Below are 20,345 nucleotides of genomic sequence, written 5' to 3' on the forward strand. Positions count from 1 at the left end.
TTCTCCCTCTCTCCTCCCATTCCCCTCTCTCCCTCCCCTTCTCCCTCCCCTTCTCCCTCTCTCCCTCCCCTTCTCCCTCTCTCTAACCCATTCTCCCTATCTCCTCCCCTTCTCCCTCTCTCCCGCCCATTCTCCCTCTCTCCCTCCCCTTCTCCCTCTCTATAACTCATTTCTCCCTCTCTCCCTCCCATTCTCCCTCTCTCCCTCCCCTTCTCCCTCTTTCTAACCCATTCTCCTTTCTCCCATCCATTCTCCCTCTCTCCCTCCCCTTCTCCCTCTCTCCCTCCCCTTCTCCCTCTCTCTAACCCATTCTCCCTCTCTCCATCCCCTTCTCCCTCCCCCCATTCTCCCTCTCTCCCTCTCCTTCTCCCTCTCTCCCTCCCCTTCTCCCTCTCTCCTTCCCATTCTCCCTCTCTCCCTCCCCTTCTCCCTCTCTCCTTCCCATTCTCCCTCTCTCTCCCTCCCCTTCTCCCTCTCCCCCCCATTCTCCCTCTCTCCCTTCCCTTCTCCCTCTCTCCCTCCCTTCTCCTCTCTCCTTCCCATTCTCCCTCTCTCCCTCCCCTTCTTCCTCTCTCTAACCTATTCTCCCTCTCTCCCTCACCTTCTCCTTCCCATTCTCCCTCTCTCCCTCCACTTCTCCCTCTCTCCCTCCCCTTCTTCCTCTCTCTAACCTATTCTCCCTCTCTCCCTCCCCTTCTCCTTCCCATTCTCCCTCTCTCCTCCCCTTCTCCCTCTTTCTAACACATTCTCCCTTTCTCCCATCCATTCTCCCTCTCTCCCTCCCTCTCTCCCTCCCCTTCTCCCTCTCTCTAACCCATTCTCCCTCTCCCCCCATTCTCCCTCTCTCCCTCCTATTCTCCCTCTCTCCCTCCCCTTCTCCCTCTCTCCCTCCCTCTCTCCCTCCCTTCTCCCTCTCTCCCTCCCATTCTCACTCTCTCCCTCCCCTTCTCCCTCTCTCCCTTTCCTTCTCCCTCCCATTCTCCCTCTCTCCCCCCCATTCTCCCCTTCTCCTTCCCTTCTCCCTCCCCTCTCCCTCCCCTTCTCCCTCTCTCCCCCCTTCTCTCCCTCCCATTCTCCCTCTCCCTCCCATTCTCGCCCTCTCCCTCCCATTCTCCCTCTCTCCCTCCCCTTCTCCCTCTCTCCCTTCCCTTCTCCCTCCCATTCTCCCTCTCTCCCGCCATTCTCCCCTTCTCCCTCCCCTCTCCCTCCCCTTCTCCCTCTCTCCCTCCCCTTCTCTCCCTCCCATTCTCCCTCTCCCTCCCATTCTCGCCCTTTCCCTCCCATTCTCCCTCTCTCCCTCCCATTCTCCCTCTCTCCCTCCCATTCTCCTTCTCTCCCTCCCATTCTCCCTCTCCCTCCCATTCTCGCCCTCTCCCTCCCATTCTCCCTCTCTCCCTCCCATTCTCCCTCTCTCCCTCCCATTCTCCCTCTCTCCCTCCCTCTCTCCCTCCCATTCTCCCTCTCTCCCTCCCATTCTCCCTCTCTCCCTCCCATTCTCCCTCTCTCCCTCCCATTCTCCCTCTCCCTCCCATTCTCCCTCTCTCCCTCCCATTCTACCTCTCTCCCTCCCATTCTCGCCCTCTCCCTCCCATTCTCCCTCTCTCCCTCCCATTCTCCCTCTCCCTCCCATTCTCCTCTCTCCCTCCCATTCTCCCTCTCTCCCTCCCATTCTCCCTCTCTCTCTCCCCTTCTCCTCTCTCCCTCTCATTCTCCTCGCTCCCTCCCCTTCTCCCTATCTCTAACCCATTCTCCCTCCCTCCCTCCCATTCTCCTCGCTTTTCCCCTTCTCCTCTCTCTAACCCATTCTCCCTCTCCCTCCCATTCTCGCCCCTATCCCTCCCATTTTCCCTCCCCTTCTCCCTCTCTCCCTCCCCTTCTTCCTCTCTCTAACCCATTCTCCCTCTCTCCCTCCCATTCTCCCTCTCTCTAACCCATTCTCCCTCTCTCCCTCCCCTTCTCCCTCTCTCCCTCCCATTATCCCTCTCTCCTTCCCCTTCTGCCTCTTTCCCTCTCATTCTCCCTCTCTCCTCCCCTTCTCCCTCTCTCCCTCCCATTCTCCCTCTCTCCCTCCCCTTCTCCCTCTCTCCCTCCCATTCTCCCTCCCCTTCTCCCTCTCTCCCTCCCCATTCTCCCTCTCTCCCCCATTCTCCCTCCCCTTCTCCCTCTCTCCCTCCCATTCTCCCTCTCCCTCCCATTCTCGCCCTCTCCCTCCCATTCTCCTCTCTCTCCTCCCATTCTCCCTCCCCTTCTCCCTCTCTCCCTCCCATTCTCCCTCTCTCCATCCCCTTCTCCCTCTCTCTAACCCATTCTCCCTCTCTCCCTCCCTTCTCCATCTCTCCCTCCCATTCTCCCTCGCTACCTCCCCTTCTCCTCTCTCTAACCCATTCTCCGTCTCTCCCTCCCCTTCTACATCTCTCTAACTCATTCTCCCTCTCTCCCTCCCCTTCTCCATCTCTCCCTCCCATTCTCCCTCGCTACCTCCCCTTCTCCCTCTCTCTAACCCATTCTCCGTCTCTCCCTCCCCTTCTTCCTCTCTCTAACCCATTCTCACCCTCTCCCTCCCATTCTCCCTCTCTCCCTCCCCTTCTCCCTCCCATTCTCCCTCTCTCCCTCCCATTCTCCCCTCTCTCTAACTCATTCTCCCTCTCTCCCTCCCCTTCTCCCTCTCCCTCCCATTCTCGCCCTCTCCCTCCCATTCTCCCTCTCTCCCTCCCATTCTCCCTCTCTCCCCCCTTCTCCCTCTCTCTAACCCATTCTCCATCTCTCCCTCCCATTCTCCCTCTCTCCCTCCCCTTCTCCCTCTCTCTAACCCATTCTCCCTCTCTCCCTCCCCTTCTCCCTCTCTCCCTCCCATTTCTCCTCGCTACCTCCCCTTCTCCCTCTCTCTAACCCATTCTCCCTCTCTCCCTCCCATTCTCCCTCTCCCTCCCATTCTCGCCCTCTCCCTCCCATTCTCGCCCTCTCCCTCCCATTCTCCCGATCTCCTCCCCTTCTCCCTCCCATTCTCCTCTCTCCCTCCCCTTCTCCCTCTCTCTAACTCATTCTCCCTATCTCCCTCCCATTCTCCCTCTCCCTCCCATTCTCCCTCTCTCCCTCCCCTTCTCCCTCTCTCCCTCCCATTCTCCCTCTCTCCCTCCCCTTCTCCCTCTCTCCCTCCCATTCTCCCTCTCTCCCTTCTCCCTCCCATTCTCCCTCTCTCCCTCCCCTTCTCCCTCTCTCTAACTCATTCTCCCTATCTCCCTCCCATTCTCCCTCTCCCTCCCATTCTCCCTCTCTCCCTCCCCTTCTCCCTCTCTCCCTCCCATTCTCCCTCTCTCCCTCTCTCCCTCCCATTCTCCCTCTCCCTCTCCCTCCCATTCTCCCTCTCTCCCTCCCATTCTCCCTCTCTCTAACCCATTCTCCCTCTCTCCCTCCCCTTCTTCCTCTCTCTAACCCATTCTCCCTCTCTCCCTCCCATTCTCCCTCTCTCCCTCCCATTCTCCCTCTCTCCCTCCCATTCTCCCTCTCCCTCCCATTCTCCCTCTCTCCCTCCCATTCTACCTCTCTCCCTCCCATTCTCGCCCTCTCCCTCCCATTCTCCCTCTCTCCCTCCCATTCTCCCTCTCCCTCCCATTCTCCCTCTCTCCCTCCCATTCTCCCTCTCTCCCTCCCATTCTCCCTCTCTCTCTCCCCTTCTCCCTCTCTCCCTCTCATTCTCCCTCGCTCCCTCCCCTTCTCCCTATCTCTAACCCATTCTCCCTCCCTCCCTCCCATTCTCCCTCGCTTTTTCCCCTTCTCCCTCTCTCTAACCCATTCTCCCTCTCCCTCCCATTCTCGCCCTATCCCTCCCATTTTCCCTCCCCTTCTCCCTCTCTCCCTCCCCTTCTTCCTCTCTCTAACCCATTCTCCCTCTCTCCCTCCCATTCTCCCTCTCTCTAACCCATTCTCCCTCTCTCCTCCCCTTCTCCCTCTCTCCCTCCCATTATCCCTCTCTCCTTCCCCTTCTGCCTCTTTCCCTCTCATTCTCCTCTCTCCTCCCCTTCTCCCTCTCTCCCTCCCATTCTCCCTCTCTCCCTCCCCTTCTCCCTCTCTCCCTCCCATTCTCCCTCCCCTTCTCCCTCTCTCCCTCCCCATTCTCCCTCTCTCCCCCCATTCTCCCTCCCCTTCTCCCTCTCTCCCTCCCATTCTCCCTCTCCCTCCCATTCTCGCCCTCTCCCTCCCATTCTCCCTCTCTCCCTCCCATTCTCCCTCCCCTTCTCCCTCTCTCCCTCCCATTCTCCCTCTCTCCATCCCCTTCTCCCTCTCTCTAACCCATTCTCCCTCTCTCCCTCCCCTTCTCCATCTCTCCCTCCCATTCTCCCTCGCTACCTCCCCTTCTCCCTCTCTCTAACCCATTCTCCGTCTCTCCCTCCCCTTCTACATCTCTCTAACTCATTCTCCCTCTCTCCCTCCCCTTCTCCATCTCTCCCTCCCATTCTCCCTCGCTACCTCCCCTTCTCCTCTCTCTAACCCATTCTCCGTCTCTCCCTCCCCTTCTTCCTCTCTCTAACCCATTCTCACCCTCTCCCTCCCATTCTCCCTCTCTCCCTCCCCTTCTCCCTCCCATTCTCCCTCTCTCCCTCCCATTCTCCCTCTCTCTAACTCATTCTCCCTCTCTCCCTCCCCTTCTCCCTCTCCCTCCCATTCTCGCCCTCTCCTCCCATTCTCCCTCTCTCCTCCCATTCTCCCTCTCTCCCCCCTTCTCCCTCTCTCTAACCCATTCTCCATCTCTCCCTCCCATTCTCCCTCTCTCCCTCCCCTTCTCCCTCTCTCTAACCCATTCTCCCTCTCTCCCTCCCCTTCTCCCTCTCTCCCTCCCATTCTCCCTCGCTACCTCCCCTTCTCCCTCTCTCTAACCCATTCTCCTCTCTCCCTCCCATTCTCCCTCTCCCTCCCATTCTCGCCCTCTCCCTCCCATTCTCGCCCTCTCCCTCCCATTCTCCCGATCTCCCTCCCCTTCTCCCTCCCATTCTCCCTCTCTCCCTCCCCTTCTCCCTCTCTCTAACTCATTCTCCCTATCTCCCTCCCATTCTCCCTCTCCCTCCCATTCTCCCTCTCTCCCTCCCCTTCTCCCTCTCTCTCCCTCCCATTCTCCCTCTCTCCCTCCCCTTCTCCCTCTCCCTCCCATTCTCCCTCTCCCTTCTCCCTCCCATTCTCCCTCTCTCCCTCCCCTTCTCCCTCTCTCTAACTCATTCTCCCTATCTCCCTCCCATTCTCCCTCTCCCTCCCATTCTCCCTCTCTCCCTCCCCTTCTCCCTCTCTCCCTCCCATTCTCCCTCTCTCCCTCTCTCCCTCCCATTCTCCCTCTCCCTCTCCCTCCCATTCTCCCTCTCTCCCTCCCATTCTCCCTCTCTCTAACCCATTCTCCTCTCTCCCTCCCCTTCTTCCTCTCTCTAACCCATTCTCCCTCTCTCCCTCCCATTCTCCCTCTCCCTCCCATTCTCACCCTCTCCCTCCCATTCTCCCTCTCTCCCTCCCCTTCTCCCTCTCTCTAACTCATTCTCCCTCTCTCCCTCCCCTTCTCCCTCTCTCTCCCATTCTCACCCTCTCCCTCCCATTCTCCCTCTCTCCCTCCCCTTCTCCCTCTCTCTAACCCATTCTCCCTCTCTCCCTCCCATTCTCCCTCTCTCCCTCCCCTTCTTCCTCTCTTTAACCCATTCTCCCTCTCTCCCTCCCCTTCTCCCTCTCTCCCTCCCATTCTCCCTCGCTCCCTCCCCTGCTCCCTCTCTCTAACCCATTCTCCCTCTCTCCCTCCCCTTCTTCCTCTCTCTAACCCATTCTCCCTCTCTACCTCCCATTCTCCCTCTCCCTCCCATTCTCGCCCTCTCCCTCCCATTCTCCCTCTCTCCCTCCCCTTCTCCCTCCCATTCTTCCTCCCCTTCTCCCTCTCTCCCTCCCCTTCTTCCTCTCTCTAACCTTTTCTCCCTCCCCTTCTCCCTTTCCCTTTCCCTTTCCCTCCCTCCCTCCCTCCCTCCCTCCCTCCCTCCCTCCCTCCCTCCCTCCCTCCCTCCCTCCCTCCCTCCCTCCCTCCCCAGTCATTGCCAGGGTTATTTGCAGGTTGCTGCTGCCTACCCTGACTGTATGTGTACAACTATGTGCCATTAAAACAGTTTTCTAGTTTCTGACTATCTGTGACCAAGGACTACACGGGACATCCCTCTTTCCTGCTCAAGACAACTCTGATACGATGTGTGTATCTTTGTGTATTTCTTTAAGTGAGTGGGGAGTTTGAAAATATAAGACTGAGAGAAGAAATGAACCAATAACAATGATGTCAGGGCATGGGTACATGGTAATAATAACAAAAACATGATCTCACCTCCCTCTACTCCCCCTCTCTTTACACCTCCACTCCCTAACTATCTCTTCACTCCTCTACTCCCCCTCTCTTTACACCTCCACTCCCTAACTATCTCTTCACTCCTCTACTCCCCCTCTCTTTACACCCCCACTCCCTAACTATCTCTTTACTCCTCCACTCCCTAACTATCTCTTCACTCCTCCACTCCCTAACTCTCTCTTCACTCCACTCCCTAACTATCTCTTTACTCCTCCACTCCCTAACTCTCTCTTTACACCCCCACTCCCTAACTATCTCTTCACTCCTCCACTCCCTAACTATCTCTTTACTCCTCCACTCCCTAACTATCTCTTCACTCCTCCACTCCCTAACTATCTCTTTACTCCTCCACTCCCTAACTATCTCTTCACTCCTCCACTCCCTAACTCTCTCTTTACACCCCACTCACTAACTATCTCTTCACTCCTCCACTCCCTAACTCTCTCTTTACTCCCCCACTCCTTAGCTCTCTCTTTACTCCTCCACTCCCTAACTCTCTCTTCACTCCTCCACTCCCTAACTCTCTCTTTACACCCCACTCCCTAACTATCTCTTCACTCCTCCACTCCCTAACTCTCTCTTTACTCCCCCACTCCCTTACTCTCTCTTTACACCCCACTCCCTAACTCTCTCTTTACACCCCACTCCCTAACTATCTCTTCACTCCTCCACTCCCTAACTCTCTCTTTACTCCTCCACTCCCTAACTATCTCTTTACACCTCCACTCCCTAACTATCTCTTTACTCCTCCACTCCCTAACTATCTCTTTACTCCTCCACTCCCTAACTATCTCTTCACTCCTCCACTCCCTAACTATCTCTTTACTCCTCCACTCCCTAACTATCGCTTTACTCCTCCACTCCCTAACTATCTCTTCACTCCTCCACTCCCTAACTATCTCTTTACTCCTCCACTCCCTAACTATCTCTTCACTCCTCCACTCCCTAACTCTCTCTTTAATCCCCCACTCCTTAGCTCTCTCTTTACTCCTCCACTCCCTAACTCTCTCTTCACTCCTCCACTCCCTAACTCTCTCTTTACACCCCACTCCCTAACTATCTCTTCACTCCTCCACTCCCTAACTCTCTCTTTACTCCCCCACTCCCTAACTCTCTCTTCACTCCTCCACTCCCTAACTATCTCTTTACACCCCCACTACCTAACTCTCTCTTTACACCCCCACTCCCTAACTATCTCTTTACACCCCCACTACCTAACTCTCTCTTTACACCCCACTCCCTAACTATCTCTTCACTCCTCCACTCCCTAACTATCTCTTCACTCCTCCACTCCCTAACTATCTCTTCACTCCTCCACTCCCTAACTCTCTCTTTCTCCCCACTCCCTAACTCTCTCTTTACTCCTCCACTCCCTAACTATCTCTTCACTCCTCCACTCCCTAACTCTCTCTTTTCTCCCCCACTCCCTAACTCTCTCTTTACTCCTCCACTCCCTAACTCTCTCTTCACTCCTCCACTCCCTAACTCTCTCTTTTCTCCCCCACTCCCTAACTCTCTCTTCACTCCTCCACTCCCTAACTATCTCTTCACTCCTCCACTCCCTAACTATCTCTTCACTCCTCCACTCCCTAACTCTCTCTTCACTACTCCACTCCCTAACTATCTCTTCACTCCTCCACTCCCTAACTCTCTCTTTTCTCCCCCACTCCCTAACTCTCTCTTCACTCCTCCACTCCCTAACTCTCTCTTTACACCCCCACTCCCTAACTCTCTCTTAACACCCCCACTCCCTAACTCTCTCTTCACTCCTCCACTCCCTAACTCTCTCTTTACACCTCCACTCCCTAACTCTCTCTTTACACCCCCACTCCCTAACTATCTCTTCACTCCACCACTCCCTAACTCTCTCTATAATCCTCCACTCCCTAACTCTCTCTATAATCCTCCACCCCTAACTCTCTCTTCACTCCTCCACTCCCTAACTCTCTATTCACTCCTCCACTCCCTAACTCTCTCTATAATCGTCCACTCCCTAACTCTCTATTCACTCCTCCACTCCCTAACTCTCTCTCCACTCCTCCACTCCCTAACTCTCTCTATAATCCTCCACTCCCTAACTCTCTCTATAATCCTCCACTCCCTAACTCTCTCTTCACTCCTCCACTCCCTAACTCTCTCTATAATCCTCCACTCCCTAACTCTCTCTATAATCCTCCACTCCCTAACTCTCTCTATAATCCTCCACCCCCTAACTCTCTCTTCACTCCTCCACTCCCTAACTCTCTATTCACTCCTCCACTCCCTAACTCTCTCTATAATCGTCCACTCCCTAACTCTCTATTCACTCCTCCACTCCCTAACTCTCTCTCCACTCCTCCACTCCCTAACTCTCTCTATAATCCTCCACTCCCTAACTCTCTCCATAATCCTCCACTCCCTAACTCTCTCTTCACTCCTCCACTCCCTAACTCTCTCTATAATCCTCCACTCCCTAACTCTCTCTTCACTCCTCCACTCCCTAACTCTCTCTATAATCCTCCACTCCCTAACTCTCTCTATAATCCTCCACTCCCTAACTCTCTCTTCACTCCTCCACTCCCTAACTCTCTCTTCACTCCTCCACTCCCTAACTCTCTCTCCACTCCTCCACTCCCTAACTCTCTCTATAATCCTCCACTCCCTAACTCTATCTTTACTCCTCCACTCCCTAACTCTCTCTTTACACCTCCACTCCCTAACTCTCTCTATAATCCTCCACTCCCTAACTCTCTCTTCACTCCTCCACTCCCTAACTCTCTCTATAATCCTCCACTCCCTAACTCTCTCTATAATCCTCCACTCCCTAACTCTCTCTATAATCCTCCACTCCCTAACTCTCTCTATAATCCTCCACTCCCTAGCTCTCTCTTCACTCCTCCACTCCCTAACTCTCTATTTACACTTCCACTCCCTAACTCTCTCTTCACTCCTCCACTCCCTAACTCTCTCTATAATCCTCCACTCCCTAACTCTATCTTTACTCCTCCACTCCCTAACTCTCTCTTCACTCCTCCACTCCCTAACTCTCTCTTCACTCCTCCACTCCCTAACTCTCTCTTCACTCCTCCACTCCCTAACTCTCTCTATAATCCTCCACTCCCTAACTCTATCTTTACTCCTCCACTCCCTAACTCTCTCTTTACACCTCCACTCCCTAACTCACTCTATAATCCTCCACTCCCTAACTCTCTATTTACACCTCCACTCCCTAGCTCTCTCTTTACTCCTCCACCCCCTAACTCTCTCTTCACTCCTCCACTCCCTAACTCTCTATTCACTCCTCCACTACCTAACTCTCTCTATAATCCTCCACTCCCTAACTCTCTCTTTACACCTCCACTCCCTAACTCTCTCTATAATCCTCCACTCCCTAACTCTCTATTTACACCTCCACTCCCTAACTCTCTCTTCACTCCTCCACTCCCTAACTCTCTCTATAATCCTCCACTCCCTAACTCTCTATTTACACCTCCACTCCCTAACTCTCTCTTCACTCCTCCACTCCCTAACTCTCTCTATAATCCTCCACTCCCTAACTCTATCTTTACACCTCCACTCCCTAGCTCTCTCTTTACTCCTCCACTCCCTAACTCTCTCTTTACTCCTCCACCCCCTAACTCTCTCTTTACACCTCCACTCCCTAACTCTCTCTTTACACCTCCACTCCCTAGCTCTCTCTTTACTCCTCCACTCCCTAACTCTCTCTTTACTCCTCCACTCCCTAACTCTCTCTTTACACCTCCACTCCCTAGCTCTCTCTTTACTCCTCCACTCCCTAACTCTCTCTTTACTCCTCCACTCCCTAACTCTCTCTTTACACCTCCACTCCCTAGCTCTCTCTTTACTCCTCCACTCCCTAACTCTCTCTTTACTCCTCCACTCCCTAACTCTCTCTTTACTCCTCCACTCCCTAACTCTCTCTTTACACCTCCACTCCCTAACTCTCTCTATAATCCTCCACTCCCTAACTCTCTCTTCACTCCTCCACTCCCTAACTCTCTCTATAATCCTCCACTCCCTAACTCTCTCTATAATCCTCCACTCCCTAACTCTCTCTATAATCCTCCACTCACTAACTCTCTCTATAATCCTCCACTCCCTAACTCTCTCTATAATCCTCCACTCCCTAACTCTCTCTATAATCCTCCACTCCCTAACTCTCTCTATAATCCTCCACTCCCTAACTCTCTCTTACACCTCCACTCCCTAACTCTCTCTATAATCGTCCACTCCCTAACTCTCTCTATAATCCTCCACTCCCTAACTCTCTCTATAATCCTCCACTCCCTAACTCTCTCTTTACACCTCCACTCCCTAACTCTCTCTATAATCGTCCACTCCCTAACTCTCTCTATAATCGTCCACTCCCTAACTCTCTCTATAATCCTCCACTCCCTAACTCTCTCTATAATCGTCCACTCCCTAACTCTCTCTATAATCCTCCACTCCCTAACTCTCTCTATAATCCTCCACTCCCTAACTCTCTCTTTACACCTCCACTCCCTAACTCTCTCTATAATCCTCCACTCCCTAACTCTCTCTTTACACCTCCACTCCCTAACTCTCTCTATAATCCTCCACTCCCTAACTCTCTCTATAATCCTCCACTCCCTAACTCTCTCTATAATCCTCCACTCCCTAACTCTCTCTATAATCCTCCACTCCCTAACTCTCTCTATAATCCTCCACTCCCTAACTCTCTCTATAATCCTCCACTCCCTAACTCTCTCTTTACACCTCCACTCCCTAACTCTCTCTATAATCCTCCACTCCCTAACTCTCTCTTTACACCTCCACTCCCTAACTCTCTTTTTACACCTCCACTCCCTAACTCTCTCTATAATCCTCCACTCCCTAACTCTCTTTTTACACCTCCACTCCCTAACTCTCTCTTTACACCTTTACACCTTCACTCCCTAACTCTCTTTTTACACCTCCACTCCCTAACTCTCTCTTTACACCTTCACTCCCTAACTCTCTTTTTACACCTCCACTCCCTAACTCTCTCTTTACTCCTCCACTCCCTAACTCTCTCTATAATCCTCCACTCCCTAACTCTCTTTTTACTCCTCCACTCCCTAACTCTCTCTATAATCCTCCACTCCCTAACTCTCTTTTTACACCTCCACTCCCTAACTCTGTCTTTACACCTTCACTCCCTAACTCTCTCTTTACTCCTCCACTCCCTAACTCTCTCTATAATCCTCCACTCTCTAACTCTCTCTTTACACCTCCACTCCCTAACTCTCTCTTTACACCTCCACTCCCTAACTCTCTCTATAATCCTCCACTCCCTAACTCTCTCTATAATCCTCCACTCCCTAACTCTCTCTTCACTCCTCCACTCCCTAACTCTCTCTATAATCCTCCACTCCCTAACTCTCTCTATAATCCTCCACTCCCTAACTCTCTCTATAATCCTCCACCCCCTAACTCTCTCTTCACTCCTCCACTCCCTAACTCTCTATACACTCCTCCACCCCTAACTCTCTCTATAGTCCTCCACTCCCTAACTCTCTCTATAATCCTCCACTCCCTAACTCTCTCTATAATCCTCCACTCCCTAACTCTCTCTATAATCCTCCACTCCCTAACTCTCTCTATAATCCTCCACTCCCTAACTCTCTCTATAATCCTCCACTCCCTAACTCTCTCTATAATCCTCCACTCCCTAACTCTCTCTATAATCCTCCACTCCCTAACTCTCTCTATAATCGTCCACTCCCTAACTCTCTCTATAATCCTCCACTCCCTAACTCTCTCTATAATCCTCCACTCCCTAACTCTCTCTTCACTCCTCCACTCCCTAACTCTCTCTATAATCCTCCACTCCCTAACTCTCTCTATAATCCTCCACTCCCTAACTCTCTCTATAATCCTCCACCCCTAACTCTCTCTTCACTCCTCCACTCCCTAACTCTCTATTCACTCCTCCACCCCCTAACTCTCTCTATTGTCCTCCACTCCCTAACTCTCTCTATAATCCTCCACTCCCTAACTCTCTCTATAATCCTCCACTCCCTAACTCTCTCTATAATCCTCCACTCCCTAACTCTCTCTATAATCCTCCACTCCCTAACTCTCTCTATAATCCTCCACTCCCTAACTCTCTCTATAATCCTCCACTCCCTAACTCTCTCTATAATCCTCCACTCCCTAACTCTCTCTATAATCGTCCACTCCCTAACTCTCTCTATAATCCTCCACTCCCTAACTCTCTCTTTACTCCTCCACCCCCTAACTCTCTCTTTACACCTCCACTCCCTAACTCTCTCTATAATCCTCCACTCCCTAACTCTCTCTATAATCCTCCACTCCCTAACTCTCTCTATAATCCTCCACTCCCTAACTCTCTCTTTACACCTCCACTCCCTAACTCTCTCTTTACTCCTCCACTCCCTAACTCTATCTTTACACCTCCACTCCCTAACTCTCTCTATAATCGTCCACTCCCTAACTCTCTCTCCACTCCTCCACTCCCTAACTCTCTCTATAATCCTCCACTCCCTAACTCTCTCTTCACTCCTCCACTCCCTAACTCTCTCTATAATCCTCCACTCCCTAACTCTCTCTCTAATCCTCCACTCCCTAACTCTCTCTATAATCCTCCACTCCCTAACTCTCTCTATAATCCTCCACTCCCTAACTCTCTCTATAATCCTCCACTCCCTAACTCTCTCTTTACACCTCCACTCCCTAACTCTCTCTTTACTCCTCCACTCCCTAACTCTATCTTTACACCTCCACTCCCTAACTCTCTCTATAATCGTCCACTCCCTAACTCTCTCTCCACTCCTCCACTCCCTAACTCTCTCTATAATCCTCCACTCCCTAACTCTCTCTTCACTCCTCCACTCCCTAACTCTCTCTATAATCCTCCACTCCCTAACTCTCTCTATAATCCTCCACTCCCTAACTCTCTCTATAATCCTCCACTCCCTAACTCTCTCTATAATCCTCCACTCCCTAACTCTCTCTATAATCCTCCACTCCCTAACTCTCTCTATAATCCTCCACTCCCTAACTCTCTCTATAATCCTCCACTCCCTAACTCTCTCTATAATCCTCCACTCCCTAACTCTCTCTATAATCCTCCACTCCCTAACTCTCTCTATAATCCTCCACTCCCTAACTCTCTCTATAATCCTCCACTCCCTAACTCTCTCTATAATCCTCCACTCCCTAACTCTCTCTATAATCCTCCACTCCCTAACTCTCTCTATAATCCTCCACTCCCTAACTCTCTCTTTACACCTCCACTCCCTAACTCTCTCTATAATCCTCCACTCCCTAACTCTCTCTTTACACCTCCACTCCCTAACTCTCTCTATAATCCTCCACTCCCTAACTCTCTCTATAATCCTCCACTCCCTAACTCTCTCTATAATCCTCCACTCCCTAACTCTCTCTATAATCCTCCACTCCCTAACTCTCTCTATAATCCTCCACTCCCTAACTCTCTCTATAATCCTCCACTCCCTAACTCTCTCTATAATCCTCCACTCCCTAACTCTCTCTTTACACCTCCACTCCCTAACTCTCTCTACAATCCTCCACTCCCTAACTCTCTCTTTACACCTCCACTCCCTAACTCTCTTTTTACACCTCCACTCCCTAACTCTCTCTATAATCCTCCACTCCCTAACTCTCTCTATAATCCTCCACTCCCTAACTCTCTCTCTAATCCTCCACTCCCTAACTCTCTCTATAATCCTCCACTCCCTAACTCTCTCTTTACTCCTCCACTCCCTAACTCTCTCTATAATCCTCCACTCCCTAACTCTCTCTATAATCGTCCACTCCCTAACTCTCTCTATAATCGTCCACTCCCTAACTCTCTCTTTACACCTCCACTCCCTAACTCTCTCTATAATCCTCCACTCCCTAACTCTCTCTATAATCGTCCACTCCCTAACTCTCTCTATAATCCTCCACTCCCTAACTCTCTCTATAATCCTCCACTCCCTAACTCTCTCTATAATCCTCCACTCCCTAACTCTCTCTTTACACCTCCACTCCCTAACTCTCTCTATAATCCTCCACTCCCTAACTCTCTCTATAATCCTCCACTCCCTAACTCTCTCTATAATCCTCCACTCCCTAACTCTCTCTATAATCCTCCACTCCCTAACTCTCTCTATAATCCTCCACTCCCTAACTCTCTCTTTACTCCTCCACTCCCTAACTCTCTCTATAATCGTCCACTCCCTAACTCGCTCTATAATCCTCCACTCCCTAACTCTCTCTATAATCCTCCACTCCCTAACTCTCTTTACACCTCCACTCCCTAACTCTCTCTATAATCCTCCACTCCCTAACTCTCTCTTTACACCTCCACTCCCTAACTCTCTCTATAATCCTCCACTCCCTAACTCTCTCTATAATCCTCCACTCCCTAACTCTCTCTATAATCCTCCACTCCCTAACTCTCTCTATAATCCTCCACTCCCTAACTCTCTCTATAATCCTCCACTCCCTAACTCTCTCTTTACACCTCCACTCCCTAACTCTCTCTATAATCCTCCACTCCCTAACTCTCTCTTTACACCTCCACTCCCTAACTCTCTTTTTACACCTCCACTCCCTAACTCTCTCTATAATCCTCCACTCCCTAACTCTCTTTTTACACCTCCACTCCCTAACTCTCTCTTTACACCTTCACTCCCTAACTCTCTTTTTACACCTCCACTCCCTAACTCTCTCTTTACTCCTCCACTCCCTAACTCTCTCTATAATCCTCCACTCCCTAACTCTCTTTTTACACCTCCACTCCCTAACTCTCTCTTTACACCTTCACTCCCTAACTCTCTCTTTACACCTCCACTCCCTAACTCTCTCTTTACTCTTCCACTCCCTAACTCTCTCTATAATCCTCCACTCCCTAACTCTCTTTTTACACCTCCACTCCCTAACTCTCTCTTTACACCTTCACTCCCTAACTCTCTTTTTACACCTCCACTCCCTAACTCTCTCTTTACTCCTCCACTCCCTAACTCTCTCTATAATCCTCCACTCTCTAACTCTCTCTTTACACCTCCACTCCCTAACTCTCTCTTTACACCTCCACTCCCTAACTCTCTCTATAATCCTCCACTCCCTAACTCTCTCTATAATCCTCCACTCCCTAACTCTCTCTTTACTCCTCCACTTCCTAACTCTCTCTATAATCCTCCACTCCCTAACTCTCTCTATAATCCTCCACTCCCTAACTCTCTCTATAATCCTCCACTCCCTAACTCTCTCTTTACTCCTCCACTTCCTAACCATCTCTATAACCCTTCACTCCAACGTAATTTTTTCCTATTTTCCTCTAAAATTCTCCACCTCTACCCCCCCTCTCCAACTCTGTGGCTCAGTCATAAACAGTAGCCAGGTTTTTTCCGTGCGTCCCGACAATGAGTCTCTGTTTACTCCTCAGCCCTCTCAGACCGGGATTCAACCCACATTACCCATTACCATCAGCCCCACTAACCACAGCCAACAGAGTACTATACCAGACGGCATAGAGCGAGAGAAAGAGACAGGAGGGGAAATTAGTAAATGTCTCTACTATTTAGGAAAATGTAATTAGATAGAAGAGGAGAAGAGAAGAAAATAGGTGGTGATGGGAAGAGGATAGTGGTGGGACAAAGAGAATAAAGGGGATGGGAGGAGGATAGTGGTGGGACAAAGAGAATAAAGGGGATGGGAGGAGGATAGTGGTGGGACAAAGAGAATAAATGGGATGGGAGGAGGATAGTGGTGGGACAAAGAGAATAAAGGGGATGGGAGGAGGATAGTGGTGGGACAAAGAGAATAAAGGGGATGGGAAGAGGATAGTGGTGGGACAAAGAGAATAAAGGGGATGGGAAGAGGATAGTGGTGGGACAAAGAGAATAAAGGGGATGGGAGGAAAGGGGGAGAGAAAGAGAGAGATCAAAGATCAGAAGGAAGAAAAGAGCTGGAAATAGAAGAGTGTCTCCTCTCCCCCTCTCGTCTCTTCCTGCCCGGAGCGATGACTAAGGAAGGCTGGAAGGGAGCGCACTGTCGACCTGACGGCTTTATCTGTCACTGTTTGGTTTGTCTCTCTCTCTCTCTCCCCCTCTCACTCCACCTGCCCTGAGGCTGTGTGAAATAAGACACCAAACAACAGCTTTCCTCTCAAAACTTTCCCAGCCTGCCTCTGGCTTTGATCAGACTGTCCGCTGCCATCATTTCACAACACCTCCTCCGGGTATGTGAGTGTGTGTGTGTGTGTGTACCATGCCATGTTAATACACACTATCCCTCAAGATATTATCTCAGTGGATAATTATAAAGTCTGTTTCTCTACCTTACAGACATTGTTAGGTCTTGGTAAAGCCTTGGTTAAGGGTTCCTTTGGCCTCTGTTAAAATATTCATAATGGGATTGCTAGGGGTTTATTATGGGTTTGTTATTTGTTAGCCACCAGTGGACTGTCCTGAAGCTGTTGTAGTAGAGATATCAGGATCTCAGTGGAATGTGCCTGTGTGTATTAGTGAGTTTGTTCGCCTGACATGTTGTGTGTTGTGTCATCACGCTAACAAATAGTAACAACTTACTGTTTACATCAGGCTTAGCTGTATCACCCCTTATTCCCACCAGCACACACGTTCACATACACACACCCAATCTCCCCCGCTGTAACCCCCTCAGCCCTCCCTCTCCCCTCTCCACTTTACACACCATCCCCAAAGACTCCAAACTGGCAAACCGACAAGACAGAGAGGTAAAGAAAGGCAGAGAGGAGAGAGAAGGAAAGCAGGAGGAGATGGACAGAGAGGTAAAGAAAGGCAGAGAGGATAGAGAGAAGGAAAGCAGGGGGAGATGGACAGAGAGGTAAAGAAAGGCAGAGAGGATAGAGAGAAGGAAAGCAGGGGGAGATGGACAGAGAGGTAAAGAAAGGCAGAGAGGAGAGAGAGAAGGAAAGCAGGGGGAGATGGACAGAGAGGTAAAGAAAGGCAGAGAGAGAGAGAAGGAAAGCAGGGGGAGATTGACAGAGAGGTAAAGAAAGGCAGAGAGGAGAGAGAGAAGGAAAGCAGGGGGAGATGGACAGAGAGGTAAAGAAAGGCAGAGAGGAGAGAGAGTAGGAAAGCAGGGGGAGATGGACAGAGAGGTAAAGAAAGGCAGAGAGGAGAGAGAGAAGGAAAGCAGGGGGAGATGGACAGAGAGGTAAAGAAAGGCAGAGAGGAGAGAGAGAAGGAAAGCAGGGGGAGATGGACAGAGAGGTAAAGAAAGGCAGAGAGGCGAGAGAGAAGGAAAGCAGGGGGAGATGGACAGAGAGGTAAAGAAAGGCAGAGAGGATAGAGAGAAGGAAAGCAGGGGAGATGGACAGAGAGGTAACGAAAGGCAGAGAGGAGAGAGAGAAGGAAAGCAGGGGGAGATGGACAGAGAGGTAAAGAAAGGCAGAGAGGATAGAGAGAAGGAAAGCAGGGGAGATGGACAGAGAGGTAAAGAAAGGCAGAGAGGAGAGAGAGAAGGAAAGCAGGGGGAGATGGACAGAGAGGTAAAGAAAGGCAGAGAGGAGAGAGAGAAGGAAAGCAGGGGGAGATGGACAGAGAGGTAAAGAAAGGCAGAGAGGATAGAGAGAAGGAAAGCAGGGGGAGATGGACAGAGAGGTAAAGAAAGGCAGAGAGGAGAGAGAGAAGGAAAGCAGGGGAGATGGACAGAGAGGTAAAGAAAGGCAGAGAGGAGAGAGAAGAGAAGGAAAGCAGGGGAGATGGACAGAGAGGTAAAGAAAGGCAGAGAGAGAGAGAGAAGGAAAGCAGGGGGAGATGGACAGAGAGGTAAAGAAAGGCAGAGAGGAGAGAGAGAAGGAAAGCAGGGGAGATGGACAGAGAGGTAAAGAAAGGCAGAGAGGAGAGAGAGAAGGAAAGCAGGGGGAGATGGACAGAGAGGTAAAGAAAGGCAGAGAGAAGAGAGAGAAGGAAAGCAGGGGAGATGGACAGAGAGGTAAAGAAAGGCAGAGAGGATAGAGAGAAGGAAAGCAGGGGAGATGGACAGAGAGGTAAAGAAAGGCAGAGAGGAGAGAGAGAAGGAAAGCAGGGGAGATGGACAGAGAGGTAAAGAAAGGCAGAGAGGATAGAGAGAAGGAAAGCAGGGGAGATGGACAGAGAGGTAAAGAAAGGCAGAGAGAGAGAGAGAAGGAAAGCAGGGGAGATGGACAGAGAGGTAAAGAAAGGCAGAGAGGAGAGAGAGAAGGAAAGCAGGGGGAGATGGACAGAGAGGTAAAGAAAGGCAGAGAGGAGAGAGAGAAGGAAAGCAGGGGAGATGGACAGAGAGGTAAAGAAAGGCAGAGAGGATAGAGAGAAGGAAAGCAGGGGGAGATGGACAGAGAGGTAAAGAAAGGCAGAGAGGAGAGAGAGAAGGAAAGCAGGGGAGATGGACAGAGAGGTAAAGAAAGGCAGAGAGGAGAGAGAGAAGGAAAGCAGGGGAGATGGACAGAGAGGTAAAGAAAGGCAGAGAGGAGAGAGAGAAGGAAAGCAGGGGGAGATGGACAGAGAGGTAAAGAAAGGCAGAGAGGATAGAGAGAAGGAAAGCAGGGGAGATGGACAGAGAGGTAAAGAAAGGCAGAGAGGAGAGAGAGAAGGAAAGCAGGGGGAGATGGACAGAGAGGTAAAGAAAGGCAGAGAGGAGAGAGAGAAGGAAAGCAGGGGAGATGGACAGAGAGGTAAAGAAAGGCAGAGAGGAGAGAGAGAAGGAAAGCAGGGGGAGATGGACAGAGAGGTAAAGAAAGGCAGAGAGAGAGAGAAGGAAAGCAGGGGGAGATGGACAGAGAGGTAAAGAAAGGCAGAGAGGAGAGAGAGAAGGAAAGCAGGGGAGATGGACAGAGAGGTAAAGAAAGGCAGAGAGGAGAGAGAGAAGGAAAGCAGGGGAGATGGACAGAGAGGTAAAGAAAGGCAGAGAGGAGAGAGAGAAGGAAAGCAGGGGGAGATGGACAGAGAGGTAAAGAAAGGCAGAGAGAGAGAGAAGGAAAGCAGGGGGAGATGGACAGAGAGGTAAAGAAAGGCAGAGAGGAGAGAGAGAAGGAAAGCAGGGGGAGATGGACAGAGAGGTAAAGAAAGGCAGAGAGGATAGAGAGAAGGAAAGCAGGGGAGATGGACAGAGAGGTAAAGAAAGGCAGAGAGGAGAGAGAGAAGGAAAGCAGGGGGAGATGGACAGAGAGGTAAAGAAAGGCAGAGAGGAGAGAGAGAAGGAAAGCAGGGGAGATGGACAGAGAGGTAAAGAAAGGCAGAGAGGAGAGAGAGAAGGAAAGCAGGGGAGATGGACAGAGAGGTAAAGAAAGGCAGAGGAGAGAGAGAAGGAAAGCAGGGGGAGATGGACAGAGAGGTAAAGAAAGGCAGAGAGGAGAGAGAGAGGGAAAGCAGGGGGAGATGGACAGAGAGGTAAAGAAAGGCAGAGAGGATAGAGAGAAGGAAAGCAGGGGGAGATGGACAGAGAGGTAAAGAAAGGCAGAGAGGAGAGAGAGAAGGAAAGCAGGGGGAGATGGACAGAGAGGTAAAGAAAGGCAGAGAGGAGAGAGAGAAGGAAAGCAGGGGGAGATGGACAGAGAGGTAAAGAAAGGCAGAGAGAGAGAGAAGGAAAGCAGGGGGAGATGGACAGAGAGGTAAAGAAAGGCAGAGAGGAGAGAGAGAAGGAAAGCAGGGGGAGAGAGAGGGAGCTGCTGTTTGAAGCGCCATGGAAACAAAGAGCTGTGATTGTAAATGAGCTAATTAAGTAAACCACTAACGAAGCGTGGAAACAATTTGCCTGACCCTTCAGAGCAGAGAACTCTGGGAGCACAACACTAATCAGCTAGAGACGGGAGGGACCAGTTACAGACAGGTAACACACACATACACACACACACACACACACACACACACACACACTGAATGACTTATGCTATCTTATAAGGCGTAACCTCGGTTTCTTTGATACCTTATCAGCACTGTGTCGCAGGTTCTCTCACTACACACCACGTAAAGAGAGATAGAGGGATTGAAGT

General features: G+C 51.0%; 1 protein-coding gene across 4 annotated transcripts in view; it reads right to left on the bottom strand.

The window, feature by feature from the left end:
- LOC115119488 (forkhead box protein P4-like) overlaps positions 1–20,345 on the bottom strand; it is a 180,648-nt gene that overhangs the window by 29,673 nt on the left and 130,630 nt on the right. The window lies entirely within an intron of this gene.

Source organism: Oncorhynchus nerka, linkage group LG15, assembly GCF_034236695.1.
Source record: "Oncorhynchus nerka isolate Pitt River linkage group LG15, Oner_Uvic_2.0, whole genome shotgun sequence".
NCBI classification, from domain to species: Eukaryota; Metazoa; Chordata; class Actinopteri; order Salmoniformes; family Salmonidae; genus Oncorhynchus; species Oncorhynchus nerka.